This window comes from Falco rusticolus, chromosome 15, assembly GCF_015220075.1.
Source record: "Falco rusticolus isolate bFalRus1 chromosome 15, bFalRus1.pri, whole genome shotgun sequence".
NCBI lineage: Eukaryota > Metazoa > Chordata > Aves > Falconiformes > Falconidae > Falco > Falco rusticolus.
In genome coordinates, this window is record NC_051201.1 from 5913997 (window position 1) to 5920742 (window position 6746).

At 36.0% G+C, this 6746-nt stretch overlaps 1 long non-coding RNA gene across 2 annotated transcripts; it reads right to left on the reverse strand.

The window, feature by feature from the left end:
* Positions 1-291: 291 nt before the first annotated feature.
* Positions 292-6333, reverse strand: LOC119157616. Of its 2 annotated transcripts, XR_005107603.1 has the most exons (4): positions 6181-6333; positions 4880-4959; positions 4374-4475; positions 292-2566 (listed from the first exon to the last, which is right to left on the reverse strand). It is a non-coding gene; the product is annotated as an uncharacterized LOC119157616 (long non-coding RNA). The 2 variants fall into 2 exon arrangements; XR_005107602.1 differs by lacking the exon at positions 292-2566 and having other exon boundaries at positions 3113-4475.
* Between the last annotated feature and the right edge of the window lie 413 nt (positions 6334-6746).

The following is a 6746-nucleotide window of genomic DNA, read 5'->3' on the forward strand; positions in this document are numbered from 1 at the left end:
AAGAGACTCAGTCTTGGGTGTCTGAAAGAGTGTTCTGGGAAAATACAATTTCCTACTAACCTTCTTCTTTGCACTCTTTGTGTGATAATGTGCACAGTTTTTCAAAGCTTTTGTTTTTCAGTTAGAATGAAGTGAGATTTCAAAATCTTGAAATCCTGTGTAAATATTATTTCTCCTTAGACCTTTAATTTCTAGAGACCAGTCACAGTGAAAGGTTCTTTTGAAGAATTTTTAGGTAATGCAAGAGTATGATAGTATGATGGGCCTGATACTTGTTCTCTTTCACCGTTATTATTTTATTGAGTTAATAAGGGTACTTCTAATTTACATTGGGGAAAAGAAAGAGACCACTATTATCGCTTCAGAGGGTGAAATTATAAAGACATCAGTAGACACAAGAAATGTATATTTCCACCAAAAGATACATGTTTTCTGAGATCCTTCAATTTGCTCAGATCAGTGTCATCCATAAGAAATGGGAAAATTGTACATGCTGGTAGTGTTCTGAAAAAACAGAATAAAAACTAATTAAGTTAATGGCTGAGGGCTAAATTCTCTTTCATATGAGTATGTCTTCATGGGTGTTACAAAGGCTGAATACTGTAATATTTAATGACCACCCAGAAGTCAGACTTGTGAAAAGTGAGGACTGAATGTTTTTATTAATTGCGCAAGCAGTCAGATGTACCTCTGGTCACCCAGAGTCTTTTCAAAGAGGGTTTACTGGGACCACGCGCTGGGACTGGACAGGAATGCTGGCTCATTCACATTGCAATAGGCTCCTAATCACAGCCATTTTCTGACTAGTAACTTGATATCTAACCTCACAGAAACGATATTTTCAGCAAAAGTTTATGCATTATACTTTTGTAAATATAGTGGAGTAATGTCTTCAGCTTTAACCTTTTGATAATCTTGTGGGAGAGAATAACATTTTTTTGACTAAAACCAGGATAACACAATCTGATCCTCCTGCTCTTTCTCAAAGAAATGTCCTACTCAACTGTACTTATCAAGCTAAGTAAGTATCTACTGCTGTTTATTCTAAAAGTTTGCCTTTAAACCTACTGGGAATATTTTTGATTTTGTTTTGTAAAAAAACCTGAAAAGTAAACTGTGAAAACCCAAAAATGCTCAGCCAAAATTTTTGTTTTAAAACCACAAGTTTTGAATTTGGAAATGCTTCCAGTGTACCTTATTTCTGCTGTCACCTTCTTAGAGCTACACTTCAGTCTTCCTCTCATGGAAGTACAATACACTCAAACTACAGCTGTGATCCACAACCATAATAAAACTTAAAGCCTTCTGTGTATTTCTTAGTGATATTTGTTTTTTTTAATGAATCAGCATTTTTTCAAGGAAAGCCAACACTTTTTTTTTTTTTAGCAGAAAAAAATGTACCCCTTTTAAAACCCAGATGCAACCATCGACTTTATGGAAGCTTGGAGGAAAATCTGCTTTTGTTCTAGGTATTTTAACCCTTTGAACTTAGGCAGATTCATTCCTACCAAGTTAATTTGTGATTCTTTGCCTGCAGTGTTTCCTGTTGCTTATCAGATCAGACCATTGTCCTATGACACCTCACAATGAGCTGTGGTCTACTCCTTAATTACTGTTTTCACTGTTTTCTGTTAACCTGCGTAGTCAATGGAAATGGTCCGGAGCCGGTCCAGCAGCTTCTCCCAAGTCATCGTGCTTGTTTCCTGCTGAGGGTCTTGTAATGGCTTTTCACTGTTTGCCTGTTCCAGCAATTATTTCCTGGTTTCTAGCCAAATGGTGATTCACACAGCATATAAAGGTTTCATTCCACTTCTGTTTTCAGTTTCCAACTTTCTGGTCTTTTCCTGCAATTTTACTTCCAGAAGACGTACAACCTTTTTTCTTCCCTTACAACCTTCTACTTCATTCAATTTACCATAATTTGTCTACTCCACCTCCTCCTTTCACACTGTTAGAACAGAGCGCTGCTGCAGAGTTTAGGGGCTACAGTAGCTTGTATTTCTTTCTTTTTTACTCTTGAAGATTTTTTTGCAATTATCACAGAGTTTTAAGTTTCCCATATTCTCTTCTGTATGGAAAAGAGTTTTTTCTTCCAGCGAAACACATTCTGATATGGGACTGTCTTTTGATGCATGGTCTTAACTGTGCAGAAGAACACAAAGAATAGCTCAGCTTTGCAAGATCTTTTTTAATGAGGCCTCGTACCCAGCAATGAATATTGGAACTGGTATTCAGAAGTAACAATACTACATAGTTTCTTCCTTCCCTTCGTTTAAGAAGCAGGACTCCACCCATATGCAAATAGCAGCAAGGTGTTTGCAAGTAAAAAGCCATGAATAATGATGGTTTTCTGTTCAGGAAACACAGTTGTTCTCTAGAATTGATAATGAAACGTAGAAGGTATCTTAATAAACACATCTGTTTTAGTGTAAGGTCAGAGCTTTTAAATGCATGAGCTTGCACTCAGAAGTGACATTTGATTGTTGAATATAATTTTTATCATGAGCTAATTTTGTCACACTTCCTTGATGACTCAAAAATGCAATATCAATCTTCCTTTCACAACCTGTGAGAAATACAGTATCAGTAAAATGATTAGAAGTGCTTATTTGTACCAAACCATCTGACATTAAATTGCATAGTCTATGGGAGAATATCCAAACTTGACTCATTCTGAATCTGTAAAATATTGAAAGAGATAGGTAGAAAAACAGCATGAAAACTTTAACCTACAGTTTATATCCAGTTCTGGAGAGAAAAGACATTTAAATAAATTACTAAATGAAGGAGAAACAGTAGTTTACATTGCTGTATTAACAGGAAAAAAGGTGTTGTTATTCATAATACTTGTTGCAATTTTGTGTTTCACCAAATGCAGAATTTTTGTATTTTGGTGGGTGGTTTGGTTTTTTTTTTTTTTCCTGTTTAAGGTTTAAATTCCACACTCAAATGAAAATGAAAGAGGAAGGAGAGAGGAAAACTAGAATATATTTATGAACATATTTTTATATTTGTTTATGTGCTGTCCAAACCTGTGCTGATCTGTAGACCAAGCACAAGGACTCAGTTGTAATTGATGTTCTAGACTTCTAGTTGGATTTTGACACTTCCATAAGCATAAAGACTGTTTTAAGAAGCCAGATAACTTCCTGGAGACATATATAAAGAAGAATTTATTTACTCTCTTAAAAGTTTTTGGGTTATGGTTTTTAAAATCCTCTTCAAAGGATTTTTTATGTAGACTCCCATATCAGTGTGCATGAATGATGGCCCATAGTTGTTCCATGCATATTTTTTAGGCCCTCGCTAAGCAGTAGCAGTTCATCAGCCAGAGCAAGTGATAGTGTGAATTCAGTCCGTCACAGAGTGACAGCAAACCAACCACAGGCAAGGATCCCTTTGATGCAGGAGCTCTCCTTCCCTTACAGTGAATCCCCTTGCTTTTGTGTACAGGAGTCTGGACTGAAAGTACAGTATTTAATGAATTTTTAAACAATGCTTTTCTTGTGGATTGAAAAGACTTGTAGTAAAACTGACTTGCATATGATGAAAACCATTGGAATTATTTCCTTCCAAGGGGAATAAAAGCAATGCATGAGTGCAGCCTGTGAGTTTACTGGCATTAATTATATGGTAGTGATATTTTGTGTGTGACAGAAGAATGAAGTCATGCTTTTATCAGTGGCATTTATATTAGTATTCTTTTTCGTGGGAGATACATGGGTGACAAAATGTTGATGTTCCTTAAGCTATTATTGTTTTATTATGTGATTGATGTTATTAATACACTGTTGTTATGCTAATGAATTACTAGGGTTTGCGTCTCAGGGGTTTGTCCGCAAAATATACACTGAATGGAGAAAATGTATGAAGTACAAAATTTTTATATTTGCTTCTGTATCACATATGTGAGAAGTTGCTTTTATTATATATTGATATATATAGACACGTTAAAAAAAAAGTATTGTGAAGTGACTACTCAACCAGTGAACTTTCTTGTCAAATGGAAAGGCAAATCTGCGTGGGATTTTTCAGTAATAGAACTTCCTCCAGTTTGTCATTGCTTATTATTTTGCAGTAAATATGCCTATTTTCAGCTGAGTTAGCAGGTAATGAAAGAAACTGGTGGTCACTAGAAGACTTTCTGTTGTTTTCAAAGAGCAGTTTCTTGAAGTCTTTCCTAATCTTGTGTTGTCAAGGGGAGACTTTGCAGAAAAGTTTCTACTGCAACATCTCCTACAAAACACTGCTGTTCCATATTCTGGTAGACTTCTGCAGATAGTCTTATTTTTAGATGGAGATACAGGATATGGCTTGCCTTGAGTGTAGTACAATATTTACATTGCAGACCACTTCTTATTTTGATTTCTTACCATCTTTGGAAACTGTGATCCTGATATCTGAAGAAGAGTACTGTAAATCATTCCTGGCATTTCTTGGGTTATTTTGCTGAAGGTGGCTAACTTCTGTGGTCACTGCAAAACAGATTATGCATAATGCCTGTAAGTTGGGTTCTGCCTAGTTACTTTTCTGTTAATAATAATGAATGCATAAGCAGTGAGTTAGTCCAAACTGTGAATCCTGAGTTCACTTTCATGACCTCTCGCTGCTTGTCGCAGTATTTTCACAGTATCTTCCCACCTGCCAGTTAAGATTCTTCAGGTTGGTCCCCTTATGATGCTCATATGCCGGGGAGAGAATCCTATAAATGCTCTTGAGGTAGGGATGGAGCTGATTAACAATGATTAGCAATGTGATCAAAGAGGTTGGAGAAGATTTTAAATGCTCTCATCAAATATACAGCCATCTGCACGAAAAGGAGCAAGCACAGAGGAAATACAGCTTTGCTCATGTGCTACATATTTTTCAAATGTCTTACGGTCTGATGTAAGCCTGGTGAATTCCAATCAGCAGGTATACTTTTCTCACTGTTTGAGAAGATGTTCGTTGTGAAGTTGCCTGAAATGCAAAACAATGGTGATAGAATAATGCTGTAATGGAAGATCAAACTCATTCTTTCTGCTACATTAGTCTAATTTTTGTAATGCCCTCCCATGAGCATATAAGATCCTTGATGCATGGAGCAATGCTGGCATAAGTTATTAGCTTTCTGCCCCAATTTGTTTGTTCATCTTGGATAGTCATAAAACGTGTTTGTTTCAGACCGAAGTCTATGCCTTCCAATTAGATAACAGTAAAGTATTTTCTGCTTGCTTGTTTATTTCTATAAAAATATTTGAGGGAAGAAGCTAAACTATTTTGACTTTTAAAATTATCTTTTCAAGAATAAAGTTTTAGGATCATTGCAAATACCTAGCAGTCTACATCAGCATGAAATTGTTGAGATTGCTTGTTTGTGATAGCAAACCAGTTAGTAAAAGACTTGAAGCATAAGCTTTGTGATAGATATTTCCAAAACTATGGTGATCAGTATTTTCTGTTAAGTCTGGCACTGTGTTATAAATTAATAATGACTCAATTTTTCCCTTTAAATTCATTCATCAGAGTGTCCAAATTAGATTATACTGACTCCAGGCTTTTGCTGCAACCCTCTGTGGAAAAATCCTATGAAATTTAACAGGAACAAGAATAGTAAGATTCTAGGAGAATTAAACAAAGTCCCACAGAAACTTTTAAAATTACCCCTAGAACTAAACAGTAAGTGATACCTTAGATAGACTTTTGAAATAGCTCATAAAATTGTGTAGCAGTGATATAACTTTCAAGAAAATTATGTAGGATTTTTTGGGGAAAAACTGTAAAAGCATCAAAAGACTTTTTTAAATTTCCAAAATAATGTTTCCATACAGCAATATTAACGTCTAACCAATCATTAAGAAATCAGATCTATAATGGAAAAAACCCAGGTAGAATACAGTGTCTTTTAGTCTGCATCAGTTGTTTTTACATTCCAAGCATTGCCATCTAGTTTAAAATGGGTGCCACACCTTGTGGCCAGCTTGAAATGTTGAACTCACTTCTGGTTTCAGCTGAGCCTTCAGAAAAAAAATGTGATGCTTATCACTTCTGTTTGAGATATTTCCCTGTATGCAGGAAGATTCCAGTACCCAGCCCATCCTTTACATATGATTAGGCCAATTAATTTAGAAATCGTTTAAGGAGTAAGAAGGTTTCAATAGGAAAAGAAAGAAGGAGATGCAGTGTGAGAAAGTTACTTACCTAGAAAGGGTCAGCTCCAAAGATGAAGAAACGTTTGTACCTTCCTTTGTAGGGCAGCTGACAGTGCAGGCTCCACCAATACAATGATGTTTAGTCCTGATGACAGAGCGCTCCACTCCTCAGCTGAAATCTAGTACAATGAAGAACCACTTCTCTCTAGCTGAGCATATACTGCGCTTTGTGATGCAAGAAGCACTGAAGACGTGAATAAGAAAGCAAAACAAAAAACTTTCTATTGCCTGGTGGAGCTGGGATGAATCACACAGCTGGGTGTGGAAAACTGCCTCTGACCTTAAACTCAGGCACAATTTCTGATGAACTGAGAAGCTCTGTGAAGTTGTTTCTGTAAGTGAATTATGGAGTTTGATCACGCAAAACACTTTCAAAACATAGAGAGTCATTTTGAACTTGACTTCTAAAATGTTGCTTTCAGTGTTTGATAGGAATGATTGTTAATAAGTTTTGAGTTTCGGCTGAAGGTGTTGTCTTGGCATTACAGGAATCGTAGATGCACTGATTTATTTTAGCTTCATCTCCTGAGTTTTGTATATAAACATTGATCATAT